The sequence below is a fragment of the Fukomys damarensis genome, unplaced genomic scaffold (assembly GCF_012274545.1).
Source record: "Fukomys damarensis isolate Sample0158 unplaced genomic scaffold, DMR_v1.0_HiC HiC_scaffold_1, whole genome shotgun sequence".
In the NCBI taxonomy this organism is placed as follows: Eukaryota; Metazoa; Chordata; class Mammalia; order Rodentia; family Bathyergidae; genus Fukomys; species Fukomys damarensis.
In genome coordinates, this window is record NW_022900913.1 from 6,524,980 (window position 1) to 6,533,104 (window position 8,125).

The window sequence follows — 8,125 nt, forward strand, 5'->3', positions numbered from 1 at the left end:
CCTCAGCAGCGGGGCCGCCGGTGGGCAGCGGCCGCCGTCCCCCTCTGGGGCGGACAGTCCGCGTCGCACCGCTCCACACTCGCTCTTGGTGAGGACGAGGGTGCAAAGTTGGTGACTGGAGGACGGAGCGGCTCCGGAGCTGCTTGGTGCGGACTCGGACCCTTCCTCTTTGGATGCGGGTGGAAGGCAGTTCGCGGGCTTCTTTTTCCGTCCATTCCAGCCTCAGAGAGTGGCCTTAAAGCGCCCATCCGTAAGGAAACGCTCCTAACCCTGACCTCAGGGAGCCCGGGTGGCCACTCACCCTCTGCGCAGGGTCCCCCGGATCCCTGAAGGAGTCCTGCCTGGGAGGTCCCAGCTCACACAGGGCACACAGGCCAGAGAAGGGTGATAGCATGAATTGACACCAACCTGCCTTAATGGTCTGTGGGGTTCTTGTTTTGTTTTGTTTTTTATTAAAAGAATTAAGTGAAACTATTCTGAAGGCTGCCGTGGAAACTTTTTCCATCTCCAAATGCCTAGTCTGAGTCCCGGAGGCCCTGGGGACTAGCAGCCTCCTGAGATTGATTTCCTTTAAGGCTTTGGGGTGGGACTGTGGCCCGGCCTCTTAGGAAACTGTCCTCCCTGGGTTGTGTGGCAGAGCGCCTGGCTTCTGGGCTCGAGGATAAAGCTGCCCCACTCTCCCTTCTGTCCATGTGTGGCGTGCAGCGCCAGCTCCGTTCCAGACTCTCCCTCCCTCCTCTTGCCACGAAGCACAGAGGCCTGGACCTCCCCGGAAGAGGAGGCTGGCCAGGGCTTGGCTGGCTCCAGGCGGCTCAGGGAGAGGAGACTTTGCCTTGGGCCAGACCCTTAATAGACACGTGGCAGTTAAGGCCCAGATGTGTTTAGCTAATCCTGTCCCTGCCTCACGGCTGTAAAAGACAGTTGATACTTCAAAAATTATTTTCAGAAACAGCCTTGGCATGTAGAGTTAAGCCCTGGAAAGTAAAACTAAGGTACGCCAGAATACAAAGGGCTACTAACATATTTAAATCCATAAACTAAGTAATTTTGTGTGAATCTGGGGAGGAGACAGAGTTCAATTTTGCTGTTTACAAGCTCCACTGAATCATCATCACTAAGTAAATTTTAGTGATAATTAAAAATAAGTTGCTAATAAGCAGGGAAAGAAGCCAAATTATAATTTAGACCACTTTAAAGTGAAATGGACCTATAATGAGGGAATGAGTTTGCCTTCCACCTGGAGATAGTGTTTTTTAGTTTTCTGAGCTAGTGTCTTCATCCTGAGTTTAAAATTATCCAGCCTAATGCCAGCTGTAATGTAAACATTCAGTGTAAAACACCTAGGGCCCAGCACCTAACAGGTCCGCTATACATACCTACAACTATTTTAAAGTATCCACAGGTGTTTTTTTCTAAGATTTGCACTTTTTGTTTTCAAAAGTCCTTTGCCACTAAACTCTCACCACATTGCAAAGTTAAAGGTGATCATTTCTTAACAAGAATGTATCTTAGTTCTCTGCAAAATAAGAACATAGCTCTCATAACCTGCATCAGGTGAGCCATGCACATGACACAAGAATGAGGAAGCCAAGGAAACACTGGGTGAAAATGATGAATTTTGGGGCGCTGATTCATGTGACTTGAAAAACGCCATCCATTTCCTGATTCACCTCAATTTCTGTTCAGAAATACAAAGCACCACTTGTGTCTGAACTAACTAGCCAACTTCCTCTTGTCTTTCCCTTTCTCCCCAGTGCCTGGGTTTCAGCCTCCTGGCTCAGTTGCCTTCCCAGACCAGCAAGACTGACAAGGACAACAAGGACTGCCTGGGAGAGATGGAGGTACTGTTATGGGCCACAAGTGGCTTCAAGGAAGCCCGATACAGATGGTCTCTTAAAATGTACTAAAATTGCAATAAAATTATGAAAACTCTCAGCCTAGACAATGTGGCCTCTTCACAATTCCACCTACCTGGCTTTTGCTACAGAGGAGCTGGGCAAGCTTTCCAGTGACCACCTGTGAGTTTCTCTTTTTGCCCCTGGTTTCTTTTAAATCCATGACATTTAAGAATTGAAGAAAAAAGGGCCAGGGATTTAGCCCAGTGGTTCCAGTGCCTGCCTTGCAAGCATAAGGTCCTGAGTTCAATCCCAAAAAGGCTAGATTGTCTGAATGGTTCCATCCGTTTCTTTTCTTATCATAATTAAGCATTGGTACAAAGAAGTAAAGTTTGAGGTTTTGGTAACAGTGTCTAGAACTGGTTTTGTTCATAAACTTCAAACTATTGGGAAGACTGCAGATCCTGCTGCAGGACATACCATGATATTCCCCAGAGCTTTGGCAGATGAAGAATCTTGAAATGGGGGAGATTTCAGAGAATTATCAGCCCCTGTGCTTGCCTCGAGCTGGGTTCTTTGATATCAAGAAATGTTCACTTTTCAATGTAGAGCCCACACTTTGGTGGAGCTAACCCAGACTAGTTTTATTTTTAAAAGAGCATCTCAGAGAATAACTGTGGAATAGAGGGCATGGTACGAAGCACAGACACCTGGTCCTTACGCAGAATGACCAGACCATCCTATGCTGCCAGGCTGTGCGCTGGAAACCGCCCTGGTCACTTCGGTGCTGTCTGACCTCCACCTGCCCACATCCATCCCGGGCTTCCCAAGGCACTCAAGGGATGTGCTCTGTCTGCCAGCTCCTCCAGGCAGGCTGACAGGATGCCTGGCCCTCACCCATCCCAGACGAGCTCTTCTCACCTGTGAGCGCTCTCAGCTCTCTCGAGTCCATCCCTCACTTCATGGCCATACTCCTGGTTCAGTCCAGTGTCCAAGCAGTAAAGAGCTCCAGGATGCAACAACCCTGAGTACACGCTCAAACATTCTCACTCTCAGCAAGAGGGGAACAAGTGTCAACTCCTGCATTTAGTTTTTGAATATCTTTGGTGACTTCAAAATCTCAGGATTTCTTAAAATAGCCATGTACCCTGAAAACAAAAAAAATATTTTAGAACTCTGGGAGGGTTTGGTCTTAACTTTTTGGTTAGATTTCTTAGATGTGTTTTCTACTAACTCAATCTCCTGAAGACAAAATTGGTACACAGGAACAGTCCAAATTGTCTGAAAAAATGGCATGAAGAGAAGAAAAAACATGCTAAGTTTATAAGATTTTTGGAATATCTACAGGAAATGCAGATGGCTTGTGGCACGAAGATGAAGCATCCATATGGTTTCCTGACTTATTTTCTGACATTGAGACTTGTATATATCTTGAGTGTGTATAAGCAAAGAGTGGCTGTACTTTTCAAAAAGATATATTTATTAATGTCCTCTACATTCCTTTATCTTTGAAAACAGCTCTATGGGGGAAATAAATATCTTTGGAAATACAGTTTCAAAAGTAATATTCATCCTGCTTAGACTCAGAAGCGCAAATTGCTCTGCCTTTCTTTGGTTCATCGTTTACCAGGGAATTTAGCTCATAATGTCCTTAAGTTCATGCCAAATATCTATGAAATTCAACCCTAAGCAAAATGTCTCCGAAGCACATCATTGATAAGAGGGGCCTTCAAGCATGCTATAGACCCTCTGTCAAATCCCATTTCAGATCTTCCTTCCCATCCCCATTATTACTGCCTTAATTCCACTGTCAGATTCTCTCACCCAAAATATCAACACCGCTGCTCATGGATCTCACTGTCAAGAGATTATTATCCACATGGCACCCCCCCACCACCACGTGTACACATAACATCCTTAGTAAGAAGACCTGATCTGATTTGAATTGCAAACTATCTGGCTTTAAAAACACAAACAAACCTTTTCTTGGGCATATATGAGGCCATGGAATTTAATTATGACCAGTAAGATGTAAGTTGGTTGGGAACTCCATAAAGGGCTTCAACTAACACAGCAGGACCTTTCTGCCCCTCTTTTACACTTCATTCTAACTATGAGGGCATAATGTCTGGGCCTAGGATGATAGTCAAAAAGAGCCTAGTGCTGGGGATTTAGTTCTGTGGTTCCGCCGCCTGCCTCACAAGTGCAAGGTCCCGAATTCAATCCCCGGTACCAAAAAAAAAAGACCTTAAATCCTTGATAACTTAGTAACTTTGGGAAACCCCAGCTCGACCCTGAATGCACTAACCACAGACTTCATGAGGAAGAACTTACCTTCCGCTATACTCGATCTGTCATTATTTCTTTTCTGTTTTTGGTAAGAGGATGCAATTCCTCCTCGAAGGATATTAAACCCTAAGACCTATTGTATTGGTATTTGTCAACAACCACAAATTAAAGGAGGAGAGGCTTCATTTGGCTCATGGTTTTGGGTTTTGAAGCCACGGTGGGCTGGCTCCTAAGCAAAAACATTATGATGGTAGGACCTGGTGGAGAAAAAGCTGCTCATCTCATGACAGGAAGTAGAGAAAGAAGGGAAGAGCCAGGACAGGAGATGCAACCTACAAAGGCACATCCCAGTGCCAGACCTGTCCATCCAGGACATTTACCCTGAACTCATAAAGGATTCATCCACTGACAAATTTCATGCCCCGTGATCCAGACACCCCCAGAAGTCCCACCTCTGAACGCACGAACCTCAGGGGGACACTCTAAACCATGCCGTGGCATTCCTGAGCTTCACCGTCCAGACCAGGCCCAGGCAGCCCTCCCCTCCCACCTTCTCACATTGCTCGACACAGTAGCCAAGCATGTTGCACACCATATGCAGTGCACAGCTACACAGGAATTGAGTGCAGAGAACAGAGCCTCCTCGCCCTCCTCAGAACTGCAGTCTCCTGGAGAAGGTGGGAGTTGATTATGGTTCCCACACCTGTGTAATTGAAAGGTCTGATGAGTTCAGTGACCGACTGACACTGAGGAGGTCCAGGGAAGTCCAGGGAATCAAGAGAGACATCCCTGGAAAAGCAGCATGTGAACTAACATTTGAAGGCTGAGAAGAGACCAAGGAAAAAGATGGGGAAATGGGAAGAGGGTAGATCCCAGAGAAGAGAGGAAATACTGATTAACTTTGGATTTTAATCTAAACACAGTTGTTAAAGTATCAAAGGTAGGAACAGTTAATTGCAAAAGAATAGAACAGTTACAGAGTTCATTCCATAGTGCTATAAGAAAATACCTTAAATTCAGCACTATATAAACAACACAAATTTATTTTTTGTGGTTTTGGAGGTTGGGAAGTTCTAAGTCAGTGACGGTGAACCTTTCAGAGCTTTGAATGATAACAAACAGCTAGCTGCAACACATGTGCTACAGCTTCACCACCATCGCACTAGGCTGAGGCACCACCAGGTTTGATGTCTACCAAAGGCCAGGCCTGTTCTTCCAAGATGGTGCTTTGTCACTGTGTGCAGAAGAGTAGGAAGGACAAGAGGCCCCAGTGAGTTCTCTCCGGGAGTTTTATAAGGTCCCTAATGGTACCCAGGAGAACAGTGCTCTCAGGCTAATTACCTCCTAAAGGCCCCACCTCTTAATACTGATCTAGTGAGGATGAAGTTTCAACATAAATTCTGGAGAGGACACAAACTTTCAAAACAAACCACTCTGTTCCTGCCCTGCCCAAATTTATGACCTCCCCATGTACAGTATACATTCATTTCATCATAGCCCCCAAAATCTTACTGCAGTACCAATTTTAAAGTGTAAGTCCAAATTCTCATCTATACTTATCTATATCAGATATGGGCAAGTGTGATTCATCCTTAGGCAAACTCCCCCTCCAGCTATCAGCCTGTGAAATCAAAGAACTCATGAGCTTAGAGTGTGTGATGCCGAGACTGATTCATGGTGCACTGCTAGGCTCAAGGGAACTAAGATTAAGGATCGAAGTGCTACCTGACCTAAAGAACCTGGATAAGATGAAAGCGATAGAAAGAGCTGCGGTTGCCCCTGGTTGCTTTGTTACCTTCTGTCTACCATGAGCTGTTTTGCCTCTGAAATGCTTGTCTGCTCTGCCAAGCCACCCTGCCTTGGAGCCAGTTGTTTATGGATAGAAACCTGTACAAACTCTGAGCTAAGCCTGTCCTCCTTTAACTTTGGGTGTCAGGTATTTTGTCTCAGCAATAAAGAAAGTATCTAAGATACAGGGTAACATTCCCATTCCCATAAGGACAAAGTGGGCAAGAAGAAATGGGGAACAGATCCCAAGTATGTCCAAACCTCACAAAAGCAAATGATATGAATTCTTTCAGATTGAGAATAATCATCTTGCAGAATGTACTTCTCCTGCTTTCCCACCTTGTCATCATGTGTTAGTCTTCATTAGAATGACCCTTATTGTCCATATTTCTGCTAGCATTCTGACCTATTGAAAGCCTAACAACTAAAACTTACATGGTACAGCTAAAGCAAAATTTATAGAGAAATGTAGTCTTAAGTACTTGTATTAGTAAAGAACTAAAATAAGCTAAATGTTCAGCTCAAGAGGAAGCAAAGGGAGGTAATGTGTGAGTAGTTAGGATGACATGTTAAAGTGATAGATCAGAAGGATACCATCTTAGTCACTTTCTTGTCACTGAGATCCACAGCTAAATATCCACAGTATAAAGAAGGGGAGGTTAATTTGGCTCATATTTCAGTCTGTAGCTGATCATCTCCAAGACAGTATGGCACAGTGGAGGGGCCTGGCAGAGGGGAACTGCTCACTGCATGGCTGACAGGAAGTAGAGAGAAGGGAGGAGACAGGGAGGGAGATGAACCTTTCCAGACTATGCCTTTAATGACCCTTCTTCTGATGAATCCTACCTCCTTACAGCAGGGTCACTATAATCCAGTCATCTTCCAAAACCCCACCTATGATCACATGAGTCTGTAGGGAGATATTTAGATACAACCATAGCAAATACAATACAAAGAATCAACATTACAAAGGCTGTTTTAAAGAGATTAATAGAATAGAAAAACCTTTGGCAAAGTATATAAATTCCTAGAAAAAATTAGCCTAAAACAACAAAAGAAGTAATGAAAACCCAAGTAAATATATAAGCTATTAAAAAAACTAATCATTAAATACCAAGTAAAATAGACAAGTAGGCATGGGTACTTTTCTGAGAAATATTCTATTCAAGGTACAGTTAATCCTTATTTTATGAAAGATATCTCAGTAAATAGAATAATCTGAGGCCAAACTAAAAAATACAAATATGTTTTATCGTTAAAAAATATACTAATATAAATCACTTCATCAACAGATTAAAGCAAAGAACCACATGATCATTTCAATACTTGCAAAACATGTTTGGTAAAAGCTAAACACATATTAATCATTTCAAAAATCTCTTGACTGACTGGTTTGTGGAAGGGAATTTACCTATATTGATAGACTATCTACCAAAAAATAAAAACCTTGACATTTTGAAATGAATACTTGGCAGCATTCAAAATCAAGACAAGCATCCTTCTTATGCATACTTCTCTTCAACACTAAAACAAAAACAAAAACAAGATCCAAAAGGGAGATATGAACTTTTAATCACAAAGTGTACAGGTGTCTTCATTAAAAACATGGAGGAAAATCTGTAGATCAACAAAATTAAAATAAAGAGAAAGTTCTACAAATTTCAAAAGATTTTCATGACAATTTTGTAAAACTAAATTTAAAGATCCTAAATATGGCCTTAATGAAATGCTTCTATCCCATACTTACCTATGGAATAATTCAGTATATAACAGCAGATGCTCCCAAATTCACCCTTTAACATAATGCAGATTCAACCAAAACCTCATCCACCTTTGAAAGAAGATCCTAAAATGTGTAAGCAAGAGCCACATTCTATAAACGGTTAAAGAAATTGCTGGAGAAGACTGGTATTGTAAGTCACATAGATATTGTTTATAAAGCTGCAGAAACTAAGACACTGAGATACTGGAGCAGGAGTAGACAAAGAGAGTAGCAGAAGGGAGAGTCCATGAACAAACCCACATAGATAGGAAACAAAGGTGATTCACTGGAGGGAGGAGGACTTGAAACAATTAACTGTCTAGATGTACAAACACTGAATTAGATGCCTCCCTCGAGCCATTCATAGAAGCAACTTCAAAGAAGATTTAAGCAAAAGTGAGAAATAAAACATTAAAACATTTACGAAAGCATATAAGAAGCTACCTATATG

The 8,125-nt window shown here is 42.9% G+C and overlaps 1 non-coding gene across 1 annotated transcript; it reads left to right on the forward strand.

Moving 5' to 3' along the window:
• The first annotated feature begins 1,601 nt into the window (after positions 1-1,601).
• LOC117285536 lies at positions 1,602-1,671 on the forward strand. The gene has a single exon (XR_004516610.1). It is a non-coding gene; the product is annotated as a small nucleolar RNA SNORD123 (small nucleolar RNA).
• The last annotated feature ends 6,454 nt before the right edge of the window (positions 1,672-8,125 follow it).